Consider the following 15,339-nt stretch of genomic DNA (forward strand, 5'->3'; position numbering starts at 1 on the left):
TTTGTAATAAGGTCATGTTCACCCCAGTCACAACTGTCAGAGACATGGAAAAAAATAAACACGTCAAGTCAATGTGGTCTTTCTGATTCAATATACCTGCACTACCTATTCACAGATCTTACATTTAGTGGAGAACATCTATGGAAACACATACAGTACACCCTAATGAGATAGCCCATGACAATAGGTGTCACGACTTCAACCGAGGCAGGCTCTCCTTCCCGTTCGGGTGGCGCTCGGCGGTCGTCGTCACCGGCCTACTAGCTGCCACTGACTCTTTTTCCTCCCCCTCCTTATGTGTTGATTTGTATCACCTGTGTTTAGTTAATTGTTTATTAGTGTGGCTTTATTAGTCAGCCAGCCCGTACGCTTCTTTGTGCGGGATTGTTACATTGTAGCTTTTTGGATTTCGGGAGTGGAGATTATTATTGTGGACTGGGTTTGTTTATCGTGTCGTTGGACCGTTGTGTGACACCCAGTACGTCCGTGTTGGACATTTTGTTTGCCAGTTGGGTATTAAAGACTCAACATATTGAAGCTCCGCTGTTCCTGCGTCTGACTTCGCACCTCCCCGACACCCAGGTCGTTACAATAGGTGGGTAGATGTTGAGTGGCCAGAGTTATTCCTTCCCACGTAATGAATCGGATAACCAAGACCAGTGGGGATGAAGAGGGGGTAATAGATTCCTCTCAGGATCTGTTGCATCCTGGTATTGAGGAGGGTGGAGAGAGGGAGGGAAGGAGGAAGAAACATGTGGTTCCTAGCTGAATGGCCGTCTGTCCTGTGGAGAGGCTTAGGGGGAAATCCAGAGGGACTACATAAACTCTCCAGGTCTGAACCACAGCTGCACCTCCACATCTGGCTGCCACCCCGCCACAGTATATCAAGGCTGGGCAGCAACGTGCAGACAGGTGGCATGGTAATCCCACTTGATTGGAGCACCTCCACCATGGCCTTGGCAAAGTCCCTCAGCCTCCAACCCCCAGTACCTCTAGCCCCTCACCGCACCTCACACTCCCCAAATCCCCACAGCCCTGGCCACCCACAGTACCTCTTGCTCCTAACACCCACCTTTCCCACCCCAAAGAGACCCCCATCCAATAACTCTGACTCCTAACCCCTGGGCCAGACCAAGGCCATCCTGACTGGATGTAACTCTGGGGGAGTGCACCTTGCCCTGAGATGGGAACCCTGGTAGGGTTAAAATTACACACTAACTCTTAGGGGTGACAGGCCCCCTAAAAATATGCCTCTCTGGATCAATATTGTTAATTATTTGCTATTGGAGTACGCACCCACCCACCCACCATCCCTGGGTGTCTTCATAATTCAAACCTTGGACCCTGGCCCTGAGGGAGGTGCTTCCTGCGGCTTCAGTGCAAATGAACCAGGATGTTTAGCATAGTGTGGGGCCGGCCTTGTGGTGTTCTTCCCAAGGCTGCATCAGATAAGGGCCTGACTCCAGCCACTTCATCATCCCCTCCAGCTCATTCATCACCATCAGCAGGCTGTGGCACTGCGCTGGGCAGAATCACACACCAACACACACACACAAAGTGATAGGAGAGGGTCATGCTCATGCCATGTAGCGTGCAGATGTACTGCTGTAAAATAAGGAGATCATTACAACCGTTGGCCCTTTATCAAGAAAGTAATGGGAAAATGGTGAGTGTGTTTCCAGGGAGGAGTTTGCTGAACTGTTGAACAAAGAGGATGGATGATGATCGCCAATGGAAAAGCTTTTAAAAATGCATGGGCCGCAGAGTCCCAGAAATAGGCAAAGCTGCAAATCAGTCTTCAAACCATTTAACTCAAACATCAGACTTACATTTAGCCTAATGATTCCACGGAAACATTGTGGATTCTTGTTTTTATGGTGGATAAATACATTTGCTTATTTATGATGAATAAACAACCTAATTTAACATCAACACAATGTGCCTAATCAATTCAATCATTGCTTCTGTACGTACAGTGCATTCGGAAAGTATTCAGACCCCTTGACTTTTTCCACATTTTGTTATGTTTATAGCCTTATTCTAAAATGTATTAAATAAATAAAAAATGCTTCGCAATCTACACACAATATCCCATTATGACAAAGCAGAAAACGTTTTTTTGAATTGTTTGCAAATTTAATTTTTATTTATTTTAAATACCTTATTTACATAAGTACTCAGACCCTTTTGCTATGAGACTGAAAATTGAGCTCAGGTGCATCCTGTTTTCATTGATCATCCTTGAGATGTTTCTACAACTTGATTGGAGTCCACCCGTAGTAAATTCAATTGATTGGATGTGATTTGGAAAGGCGCACAGTACATGTCAGAGCAAAAACCAAGCCATGAGGTTGAAGGAATTGTCCGTAAAGCGCCAAGACAGGATTGTGCTGAGGAACAGACCTGGGGAAGGGTACAAAAAACTATCTGCAGCATTGATATCGAGGCACAAGGCGAGACCCAGATGCAGACACAGGAGACAGATGGTTTGAGTCTTACAATGTTTAATAATCCAAAGGGGTAGGCAAGAGAATGGTCGTGGACAAGCAAAAAGGTCAAAACCAGATCTGAGTCCAGGAGGTACAGCGTAGCAGACAGGCTCGTAGTCAAGGCAGGCAGAATGGTCAGGCAGGCGGGTACAGAGTCCAGAAACAGGCAATAGTCAAAACCGGGAGGACTAGAAAAAGGAGAACGGGAAAAACACGCTCGTCGACTTGACTAAACATACAAGACGAACTGGCACAGAGAGACAGGAAACACAGGGAAAAATACACTGGGGAAAATAAGCGACACCTGGAGGGGGTGGAGATAAGCACAGGAACAGGTGAAACAGATCAGGGCGTGACAATTAAAGATCCCTAAGAACACAGTGGCCTCCATCATTCTTAAATGGAAGAAGTTTGGAAGCACCAAGATTCTTGCTAGAGCTGGCCACCCGGCCAAACTGAGCAATCGGTGGAGAAGGGTCTTGGTCAGGGAGGTGACCAAGAACCCAATGGTCACTCTAACAGAGCTCTAGAATCCCTCTGTGGAGATAGGCGAAACTTCCAGAAAAACAACCGTCTCTGCAGCACTCCACCAATCAGGCCATTATGGTAGAGTGACCAGACGGAAGCCACTCCTCGGTAAAAGGCACATGACAGCCCGCTTGGAGTTTGCCAAAAGGGCACCTAAAACATGAGAAACAAGATTCTCTTGTCTGATGGAACCAAGATTGAACTCTTTGGCCTGAATGCCAAGTGTCACGTCTGGAGGAAACCTGGCACCATCCCTACGGTGAAGCATGGTGGTGGCAGCATCATGCTGTGGGGACTGGGAGACTAGTCAGGATCGAAGCAAAGATGAACGGAGCAAGGTACAGAGAGATCCTTGATGAAAACCTGCTCCAGAGCGCTCAGGACCTCAGACTAGGGCGAAGGTTCACCTTCCAACAGGACAACAACCCTAAGCATACAGCCAAGACAACGCAGGAGTAGCTTCGGGACAAGTCTCTGAATGTTCTTGAGTGGCCCAGCCAGAGCCCGGACTTGAACCCGATCTAACATCTCTGGAGAGACCTGAAAATAGCTGTGTAGCAATGCTCTCCATCCAACCTGACAGAGCTTGAGAGGATCTGCAGAGAAGAATGGGAGAAAATCACCAAATACAGTTGTGCCAAGCTTGTAGCGTCATACCCAAAAAGCCTCGACGGCTGTAATCGCTGCCAAAGGTGCTTCAACAAAGTACTTAGTAAATGGTCTGAATACTCATGTAAATTCTAAAAACCTGTTTTTGCTTTGTCATCATGGGGTATTGTGTGTAGATTGATGAGGCGGGAAAACGATTTAATCCATTTTAGAATAAGGCTGTAACCTACCAAATGTGGAAGAAGTCAAGTGGTCTGAATACTTTCCGAATGCACTGTATCTAAATGTTGGTCAATGAGATGCAATGTTACTCTGTCATTACACACATGCATCAGATTTACACAATAGCAAATGCTGTAGTTATGCCCTGTGAAGTTCACACCACTTTCCTCACTCGTGGCAGCTTGATTCCTTCATTTCCTGACTGCACAGCTTGCAGATTTGAGTCTGGGCTTCGGCCTGCATGTCATCAGCACTGTGAGAACACTTCCTGGTAGGCTACTGGAACCTCAAAGCTCTGAGATTTACTGGTTCAACTCAAGAGCTCTCTCAATATATGTATATATATTGCATTTTTATGTTTTCCACCAGGTCCTCCAACCGGAGGAGAGGATGGCAGGGGGAAAAAAAATGAAAATAAAAAGGGGATCAGAAATAATGCATGTAATGTTATTTGATCTGTCTGCTAGTTTCATAGCTGATCTATCCACTACCCCCCCCCCCCCCCCCCCCCCAAAAAAAAGAAGGCTATATGGATAAGCTGCCGGTCACAATGTAGATGAGGTGAGGTCGTGAAAGTAAGTCCCATTCCATAAAAATCTCTACGTGAGTATAAAGTGAACTGGGAGGAAACCGTCCCCTCTGCTCCCGATTACTCCCTGGAAGTTTACTAGAATTTAAATTGTGTCTCCCTCCTGCATCTGGCCCATGACTGTTATTTATATTCAGAACAAATAATGTATCCATGAGGAAAATACACACAGGGGGAGAGAATATCACAGACAATGTGGCCCAGGAGGCTGCCAGAATTGCTTCTCTTTGAATCTGAGAACAGGAATGGGTTATTTGCAGAATGGAACACTCCACCACAGTCTCCCCCAGCCATGGTTCATCCCTCTAGTAGCCCAACCAATTACCAAACAGATGTATGGTTAAAGTCCGGGATTAGGCCTCATTGATTGGAGCAGCTCAGTGTCAAATGTTTGATTTTGACTCCAGTTTGATTTGGATACACTACAAGCACTACTGCAGGTGGTAACCTGCTTGGAATCTATCAATGAATCATATTGTGGGGTTATACACTGAGTGTACAAAACATGACGAACACCTTCTTGACACATTTAAACCTGTGTGCCTGGCACCTACTACCATACCCCGTTCAAAGGCACTATAATATTTTGTGTTGCAGTTCTTGACACATTTAAACCGGCGCGCCTGGCACCTACTACCATACCCCATTCAAAGGCACTTAAATATTTTTTCTTACTCATTCACCCGCTGAATGGCACACATACACTTATCATGTGATTTAACAGGTGACATCAATAAGGGATCATAGCTTTCACCTGGATTCACCTGGTCAGTCTATGTCATGGAAAGAGCAGGTGTTCCTAATGTTTTGTACACTGCATGGTAATACAGATGGCTATGTGGATCTAGCTATATGGACAGCCTACTCGCTAACACTGCTTTAGGTACACATTTAGTAGCCAAGTACTGCCGATCCCAAATAACAATTGGAAAAAGGTAATTGAATGAAATTTAAATAACACTCACCCTCACATAATTCATCTATATTTGCACTAACAACATCATGGAACCACAAGTAGGTATACTTTTGAAATCAGAACAAAAGTCTGTACATCCATCTTCTACCCTCTGACTGACCAGCCATTAGCAATCTGCGCAATCAAACAACCAAAACAAACACAGAGTCAGTGATCCGTAGGCGAATGAAAACATGACAAGAGGAACAGACATGGAATGCAAGGGGGCAGAGGGGAATGTTGAGGGGAATGTTGGATGCAACCTTCATTCAAACTAGGTGTAAACACAATATTAGGGGGATTAATTAAGGTTTTATGAATGTTTTATGTGTACTATAAATGTGTTAATGTGTTACTATAAATAAACAGTGTTTTGTGGTGTGACTCTAAAACAAAAAAATAATCTAAACGTAACATCTTTGAAGGCCTTGTTAATACCCGACTGAGACAAACTTGAATGTCAAGAATGTGGAGGTGAACCTGACTGCACTTGTTACCCCAATTACAGGTCAGTCAACCACAACAGCCATATTAAACATAGGAGAGCATTAGGCAGTGTAAGAGGCCATCTTACAATATGGGTCTGTGATGGATTGGTCATGCCTCTTGAGGCATTTTGATAGAGTGATATCTGGGGGAGTGGAGAAGTGTCAGAGAGTGGAAGTGGTTCCTGTGGGTTGGAGGGAAGCGTTAAACAACATCCTTTCCTGTCATTATGCTGAGCAGATTGCCAGTCTGACTGGCCCTGAAGCCACTGTGCTCCATTCATAAACTATGTACCTCTCATTCAATCTATATGAAGACATGGCCGTCCAACGCAACTCTGTTTCACAATCAGAGTTCTCAGAACACATTAGGAACATGCCATTTCAAAATCTCTGAACTCAAGTAGTATCCTTGAATGTACTCTAACTTGAGGTAGTCAAGTCAGCATAGCAGGAAATCAGTGAAACCACATACAACAACTTACACACCCTTATCTTGTTTTAAAGATGTTTCAACACCTTTCAACAATGACTGTGCACTGTGGGAACTGTCTTCAACATGCTACACATGGACAGATTAATTTGATTGGGTAACAACACATTGTATTGCAAACATGTGAAGCTATAAAATCCCTTGTAATACAGAGAAGACCAACCTGTTCTCACGACAGATAGCGTGATGGTACTAAAACCACTGCCTAAAGCTGAGGTAGAACAACAAAACAAAGATGAACCAAGTTATTGCTCTGATGCTAAAATCTGATCCTGTGGATGGTAGAGAGAGAGGGATATATATAAATATATATATATATATATATATATATATATATATATAGAGAGAGAGAGAGAGAGAGAGAGAGAGAGATGAGGAGGGGGGTTCAGCTCGCCCAGCACTCTGAAGGCTGAGCAGCTCTGAAAGTGGATATGAAGGGATGTGCCATGCGACTGTTGGAGCTACAGTAGGAACACAAGAATTTTGCTACACCAGCAATAGCATCTGCTAAATATGTGTGTGACCAATACATTTGATTTGATTTGAGTCTCCCCTGACCACATTAATGCAACTCAATAGAATGGCTGGCTCCATGAGGCCTCCCCATCCATTAACTCTGTGGCTCAGCAGAGCTAGGGTAATTGCAATCTCAAATCCTTAGGACATCCATACCCTTAACTCTAACTCTAACCCCTACCCTAAACCTAACCTTAACCGTTTTAAATGTGAACTTCAACGGGGTGACATCAGAGTTGGGACGTCCCAAGGATCCCGTTTAGACCTTTCCGCAGAGCTAGGGCAGGCACAGACAGGCACACTGTATTGTCTTAATACACTGACCTTTCAGACGGCTGCCTCTCCTCACCAGAGGGCCCATCCCAGTCCCTCTCACTTACTCCTACAGCTCATCCACCACAGAGACATTTTTTCCTCTTACCTGTCTGTTTAAACTAGATGGTGTTCCATGTTTGACTACCTCAAACAGCAGAGGAAGCACGCCCCTATCCACATCGATGGGACCGCAGTGGAGAAGGTGGAAAGCTTCAAGTTCCTCGGCGTACACATACCTACAATCGAAATGGCCCACCCACACAGACAGTCTGGTGAAGAAAGAACAAATTTGGCTTGGCCCCTAAAACCTTCACAAACTTTTACAGATGCACAATTGAGAGCATCCTGTCGGGCTGTATCACTGCCTAGTACGGCAACTGCACCGCCCGCAACCGCAGAGCTCTCCAGAGGGTGATGCGGTCTGCCCAACACTCCAGGACACCTACACCACCCGATGTCACAGGAAGGCCAAAAAGATCATCAAGGACATCAACCAGCCGAGCCACGGTCTGTTCACCCCACTATCATCCAGAAGGTGAGGTCAGTACAGGTGCATCAAAGCTGTGACTGAGACACTAAAAACAGCTTCTATCTCAAGGCCATCAGACTGTTAAATAGCCATCACCAGCCGGCTTCCACCCAGTTACGCAATCTTGCACCTTAGAGGCTGCTACCCTATATACATGGACTTGGAATCACTGGCCACTTTAATAATGGAACACTAGCCAGTTTAATAATGTCAAAATAATGTTTACATACTGCTTTACTGATCTCATATGTATATACTGTATTTTATTCTACTATATTTTAGTCAATTCCACTCCGACATTGCTCGATCTAATATTTGTACATTTCTTAATTCCATTCTTTTACTTTTAGATTAGTGTGTATTGTTGTGTATTGTTAGATACTAGTGTACTGTTGGAGCTAGGAACACAAGCATTTCGTTACACCCGCAATGACATCTGCTAAATATGTGCATGTGACCAATACAATTTGATTTGATTTTGATTTGTTTATTAACAGGTGGTAGAAGTCATCTAATTCCCTCACTAAGAGTATATTGAAGAATCAGACAAACAGGTATATGTCAGTCCTGATAAGTCCAAATCAGAATGGAGATACATGGATATGTGTTGGAAATATGGTATCATACTTCTCTTGAGAATCTAGGAAATCTACAAGGTTCCAGTGAGAGAGAAGCTGACAAAATAAACTTGGGAAGAAGAACACTCATATTACTATATCTCTTTGGTATTCTATGATTCAAACAACGCTTTGTTTCCTAAATGCTCCAGTGTGCAGCTCAACTTGCCACTGCTGAGAAGGAGAGAGCATCTCCTGAGAGTAGTAGGGGGACGTGGAGACAAAATGCTCAGAAATTGCTTACTTACTGCTGGCTAGCTAATCTCTCACTAATCCATCATGGTACTTACTCACACACTGACTGCATCTTTTGTTTAGTCACAAAAAAGTGTTTTTCGGCAGGGTGAAAGCTGGAGCAGTTCAGAACATTCCCAGGGACCAGTGGAGAGAGTCGGGGACAGAACAGCACCCACATTCATGTCCACTGCATGTGTTCAAAGCACATACACTCACATTCCCATTGAGCAGGCATTGGGTCCACAATGTAACGTTACAGTAGAGTGAGTGCCCTTATTGTCAACTGGAAAATCTATTAACAATTTGACTACATCCACTTTTATTGGATAACTGGGTCTGATGATTCCACCACAATGGCATGCTTTTGTTTGTGAGCAATCATATTTAAGAAGAGAATATAAACATGTTTTTGCCCTACAATAAAATATTAAACTCTGCTAGTTATTTCATATCTACATTTCTTGTCTTTAAGCTATTGCTTGTTTGCTTGAAAAATCCCTTTTCCAATTATCAGAAACAGGCCCTCTTATTAAGCTGAACTCCGATCAATAATTGCCAGAGTAGATGTGAAATCACGACAAAGAATTGATATGCCCACACCTAATTGGTTTTTATGCTTTGTTTGCTTCTTGCCCTCGCATAAGCCTGGGCAGAATTTCTCACACAACGGAAATAATGACTCCAAGGTCCATTAAGTGGGATGGCAGGACATCATCTCGCCATTAATCTTCCACTTAGCAGAGCAACTCGCCAGAGAGAGAGACAGAAAGAGAGAGAGACAGAGAGAGTGATATATAGAGAGAGAGAAAGACAGAGAGTAATACTGTAGACTACTTTATCACTGACCTCAACTCAGAGTCTCTCAGAGCATTCAGAGTCAGCCCACTAACACTCCTTTTAGACCACAGTAAAATCAGTCAGTCTACTTGAATCAGTCTACTTGAACAGAGCAATACTCAATCATGAGGCATCAAAGTCAAAGGAACTGAGTAATATTAAGAAATGCTATAGATGGAAGGAATGTAGTGTGGAAATCTACCAAAAAAACAATTAGGCAACAACAAATTCAATCCCTTCTAGACAACTTCCTGGACAAAATGTTCCACTGTAATAGTGAAGGTGTAAACTTGGCAGTAGAAAATCTTAACAGTATATTTGACCTCTCAGCTTCCCTATCAAATCTAAACATGTCAAACAGAAAACCGAAGAAAATGAACAACAATGACAAATGGTTTGATGAAGAATGCAAAAACCTAAGAAAGAAATTGAAAAACCTGTCCAACCAAAAACATAGAGACCCAGGAAACCTGAGTCTACGCCTTCACTATGGTGAATCACTAAAACAATACAGAAATACACTACAGAAAACGAAGGAACAGCACATCAGAAATCAGCTCAATGTACAGTAATTAAAGAATCCATAGACTCTAACCACTTCTGGGATAATTGGAAAACACTAAACAAACAACAACACAAATAATTATCTATCCAAAATGGAGATGTATGGGTAAACCACTTATCTAATCTTTTTGGCTCTATAACAAAGAACAAACAGCAAAAACATATACATGATCAAATACACATCTTAGAATAAACTACTAAAGACTACCAGAACCCACTGGATTCTCCAATTACCTTGAATGAACTACAGGACAAAACAAAAACCCTCCAACCCAAAAAGGCCTGTGTTGTTGATGGTATCCTCAATGAAATGATAAAATATACAGACAACAAATTCCAATTGGCTATACTAAAGCTCTTTAACATCATCCTTAGCTCTGGCATCTTCCCCAATATTTGAACCAAGGACTGATCACCCCAATCCACAAAAGTGGAGACAAATTTGACCCCAATAACTACCGTGGGATATGCATCAACAGCAATCTTGGGGAAATCCTCTGAATTATCATTAACAGCAGAGTTGTAAATTTCCTCAGTGAAAACAATGTACTGAGCAAATGTCAAATTGGCTTTTTACCAAATTATCGTACGACAGACCACGTATTCACCCTGCACACCCTATTTGACAAACAAACAAACCAAACCAAAGCAAAGGCAAAGTCTTCTCATGCTTTGTTGGTTTCAAAAAAGCCTTCGACTCAATTTGGCATGAGGGTCTGCTGTACAAATTTATGGAAAGTGGTGTTGGTGGAAAAACATACGACATTATAAAATCCTTGTACTGTACACAAACAACAAGTGTGCGGTTAAAATAGGCAAAAAACACACACATTTCTTCCCACAGGGACGTGGGGTAAGACAGGAATGCAGCTTAAGCCGCACCCTCTTCAACATATATATCAACGAATTGGCGAGGGCATTAGAAAAGTCTGCAGCACCCAGCCTCACCCTACTAAACTCTGAAGTCAAATGTCTACTGTTTGCTGATGATCTGGTGCTTCTGTCACCAACCAAGGAGGGCCTACAGCAGCACCTAGATCTTCTGCACAGATTCTGCCAGACCTGGGCTCTGACAGTTAATCTCAATAAAATAATGGTGTTCCAAAAAAGGTCCAGTCACCAGGACCAAAAAAACAAATTCCATCTAAACACTGTTGCCCTAGAGCACACAAAAAACGATACATACCTTGGCCTAAACATCAGCGCCACAGGTAACTTCCACAAAGCTATGAATGATCTGAGAGACAAGGGCATTCTATGCCATCAAAAGGAACATAAAAGTTGACATACCAATTAGGATCTGGCTAAAAATACTTGAATCAGTTAGTTATATAACCTATTGCCCTTTATGGTTGTGAGGTCTGGGGTCCGCTCACCAACCAAGAATTCACAGAATGGGACAAACACCAAATTGAGACTCTGCATGCAGAATTCTGCAAAAATATCCTCTGTGTACAACGTAAAACACCAAATAATGCATGCAGAGCAGAATTAGGCCGATACCCACTAATTATCAAAATCCGGAAAAGAGCAATTAAATTCTACAACCACCGAAAAGGAAGCGATTCCCAAACCTTCCATAACAAAGCCATCACCTACAGAGAGATTAACCTGGAGAAGAGTCCCCTAAGCAAGCTGGTCCTGGGGCTCTGTTCACAAACACAAACAGACCCCACACAGCCCCAGGACAGCAACACACTTAGACCCAACCAAATCATGAGAAAACAAAAAGATGATTACTTGATACAATGGAAAGAATTCACAAAAAAACAGAACAAACTAGAATGCTATTTGGCCCTAGAGAGTACACAGTGGCAGAATACCTGACCATAGTGACTGACCCAAACTTAAGGAAAGCTTTGACTATGTACAGACTCCGTGAGCATAGCCTTGCTATTGAGAAAGGCTGCCGTAGGCAGACCTGGCTCTCAAGAGAAGACAGGCTATGTGCCCACTGCCAACAAAATGAGGTGGAAACTGAGCTGCACTTCCTAACATCCTGCCAAATGTATGACCATATTAGAGACGCATAAACTCAGCAAAAAAAGAAACTTCCTCTCACTGTCAACTGTGTTTATTTTCAGCAAACTTAACATGTGTAAATATTTGTATGAACATAACAAGATTCAACAACTGAGACATAAACTGAACAAGTTCCACAGACATGTGACTAACAGAAATTGAATAATGTGTCCCTGAACAAAGGGGGGGTCAAAATCAAAAGTAACAGTCAGTATCTGGTGTGGCCACCAGCTGCATTAAGTACTGCAGTGCATCTCCTCCTCATGCACTTCACAAGATTTGCCAGTTCTTGCTGTGAGATGTTTCCCCACTCCTCCACCAAGGCACCTGCAAGTTCCCGGACATTTCTGGGGGGAATGGCCCTCACCCTTCAATCCAACAGGTCCCAGACGTGCTCAATGGGACTGAGATCTGGGCTCTTCGCTGGCCATGGCAGGACACTGACATTCCTGTCTTGCAGGAAATAACGCACAGAACGAGCAGTATGGCTGGTGGCATTGTCATGCTGGAGGGTCATGTCAGGATGAGCCTGCAGGAAGGGTACCACATGAGGGAGGAGGATGTCTTCCATGTAACGCACAGCGTTGAGATTGCCTGCAATGACAACAAGCTCAGTCTGATGATGCTGTGACACACCGCCCCATACCATGACGGACGCTCCACCTCCAAATTGATCCCGCTCCAGAGTACAGGCCTCAGTGTAACGCTCATTCCTTCGATGATAAACGCGAATCCGACCATCACCCCTGGTGAGACAAAACCGCGACTCGTCAGTGAAGAGCACTTTTTGCTCTTCACTTCACCGGTCCAGCGACAGTGGGTTTGTGCACATAGGCGACGTTGTTGCCGGTGATGTCTGGTGTGGACCTGCCTTACAACAGGCCTACAAACCCTCAGTCCAGCCTCTCTCAGCCTATTGCGGACAGTCTGAGCACTGATGGAGGGATTGTGCGTTCCTGGTGTAACTCAGGCAGTTGTTGTTGCCATCCTGTACCTGTCCCGCAGGTGTGATGTTCGGATGTACCGATCCTGTGCAGGTGTTGTTACACATGGTCTGCCACTGCGAGGACGATCAGCTGTCCATCCTGTCTCCCTGTAGCGCTGTCTTGGGCGTCTCACAGTACGGACATTGTAATTTATTGCCCTGGCCACATCATTTCTCCTTGCAGCATGCCTAAGGCATGTTCACGCAGATGAGCAGGGACCCTGGGCATCTTTCTTTTGGTGTTTTTCAGAGTCAGTAGAAAGGGCTCTTTAGTGTCCTAAGTTGTAATAACTGTGACCTTAATTGCCTACCGTCTGTAAGCTGTTAGTGTCTTAACTACCGTTCCACATGTGCATGTTCATGAATTGTTTATGGTACATTGAACAAGCATGGGAAACAGTGTTTGAACCCGTTACAATGAAGATCTGTGAAGTTATTCGGATTTTTACGAATTATCTTTGAAAGAGATTGTCCTGAAAAAGGGACGTTTCTTTTTTTGCTGAGTTTAGTTCCCTCAGATTACACAGATCCACAAATAATTTGAAAACAAACCCGATTTTGATAAACTCCCATATCTACTGGGTGAAATACCACAGTGTGCCATCACAGCAGCAAGATTTGTGACCTGTTGCCACAAGAAAAGGGCAACCAGTGAAGAACAAACACAATTGTAAATACAACCCATAGTTATGTTAATTTATTTTCCCTTTTGTACTTTAACCATTTGCACATCGTTACAACACTGTATGTATACATAATATGACATTTGTCATGTCTTTATTATCTTGGAACTTCTGTGAGTGTAATGTTAATTTTTCATTTTTATTGTTTATTTTTCACTTTTGTATATTATCTACTTCACTTGCTTTGGCAATGTTAACATATGTTTCCCATGCCAATAAAGCCCCAGGAATTGAATTGAATTGAGAGAGAGAGATGACATGACATACAGTGGGGAGAACAAGTATTTGATACACTGCCGATTTTGCAAGTTTTCCTACTTACAAAGCATGTAGAGGTCTGTAATTTTTATCATAGGTACACTTCAACTGTGAGAGACGGAATCTAAAACAAAAATCCAGAAAATCACATTGTATGATTTTTAAGTAAATAATTTGCATTTTATTGCATGACATAAGTATTTGATACATCAGAAAAGCAGAACTTAATATTTGGTACAGAAACCTTTGTGTGCAATTACAGAGATCATACGTTTCCTGTAGTTCTTGACCAGGTTTGCACACACTGCAGCAGGGATTTTGGCCCACTCCTCCATACAGACCTTCTCCAGATCCTTCAGGTTTCGGGGCTGTCGCTGGGCAATACGGACTTTCAGCTCCCTCCAAAGATTTTCTATTGGGTTCAGGTCTGGAGACTGGCTAGGCCACTCCAGGACCTTGAGATGCTTCTTACGGAGCCACTCCTTAGTTGCCCTGGCTGTGTGTTTCGGGTCGTTGTCATGCTGGAAGAACCAGCCACGACCCATCTTCAATGCTCTTACTGAGGGAAGGAGGTTGTTGGCCAAGATCTCGCGATACATGGCCCCATCCATCCTCCCCTCAATACGGTGCAGTCGTCCTGTCCCCTTTGCAGAAAAGCATCCCCAAAGAATGATGTTTCCACCTCCATGCTTCACGGTTGGGATGGTGTTCTTGGGGTTGTACTCATCCTTCTTCTTCCTCCAAACACGGCGAGTGGAGTTTAGACCAAAAAGCTCTATTTTTGTCTCATCAGACCACATGACCTTCTCCCATTCCTCCTCTGGATCATCCAGATGGTCATTGGCAAACTTCAGACGGGCCTGGACATGCGCTGGCTTGAGCAGGGGGACCTTGCGTGCGCTGCAGGATTTTAATCCATGACGGCATGGTGTGTTACTAATGGTTTTCTTTGAGACTGTGGTCCCAGCTCTCTTCAGGTCATTGACCAGGTCCTGCCGTGTAGTTCTGGGCTGATCCCTCACCTTCCTCATGATCATTGATGCCCTACGAGGTGAGATCTTGCATGGAGCCCCAGACCGAGGGTGATTGACCATCATCTTGAACTTCTTCCATGTTCTAATAATTGCGCCAACAGTTGTTGCCTTCTCACCAAGCTGCTTGCCTATTGTCCTGTAGCCCATCCCAGCCTTGTGCAGGTCTACAATTTAACCCTGATATCCTTACACAGCTCTCTGGTCTTGGCCATTGTGGAGAGGTTGGAGTCTGTTTGATTGAGGTTGTGGACAGGTGTCTTTTATACAGGTAACGAGTTCAAACAGGTGCAGTTAATACAGGTAATGAGTGGAGAACAGGAGGGCTTCTTAAAGAAAAACTAACAGGTCTGTGAGAGCCGGAATTCTTACTGG

The sequence above is a fragment of the Salvelinus alpinus genome, chromosome 15, assembly GCF_045679555.1.
Source record: "Salvelinus alpinus chromosome 15, SLU_Salpinus.1, whole genome shotgun sequence".
NCBI lineage: Eukaryota > Metazoa > Chordata > Actinopteri > Salmoniformes > Salmonidae > Salvelinus > Salvelinus alpinus.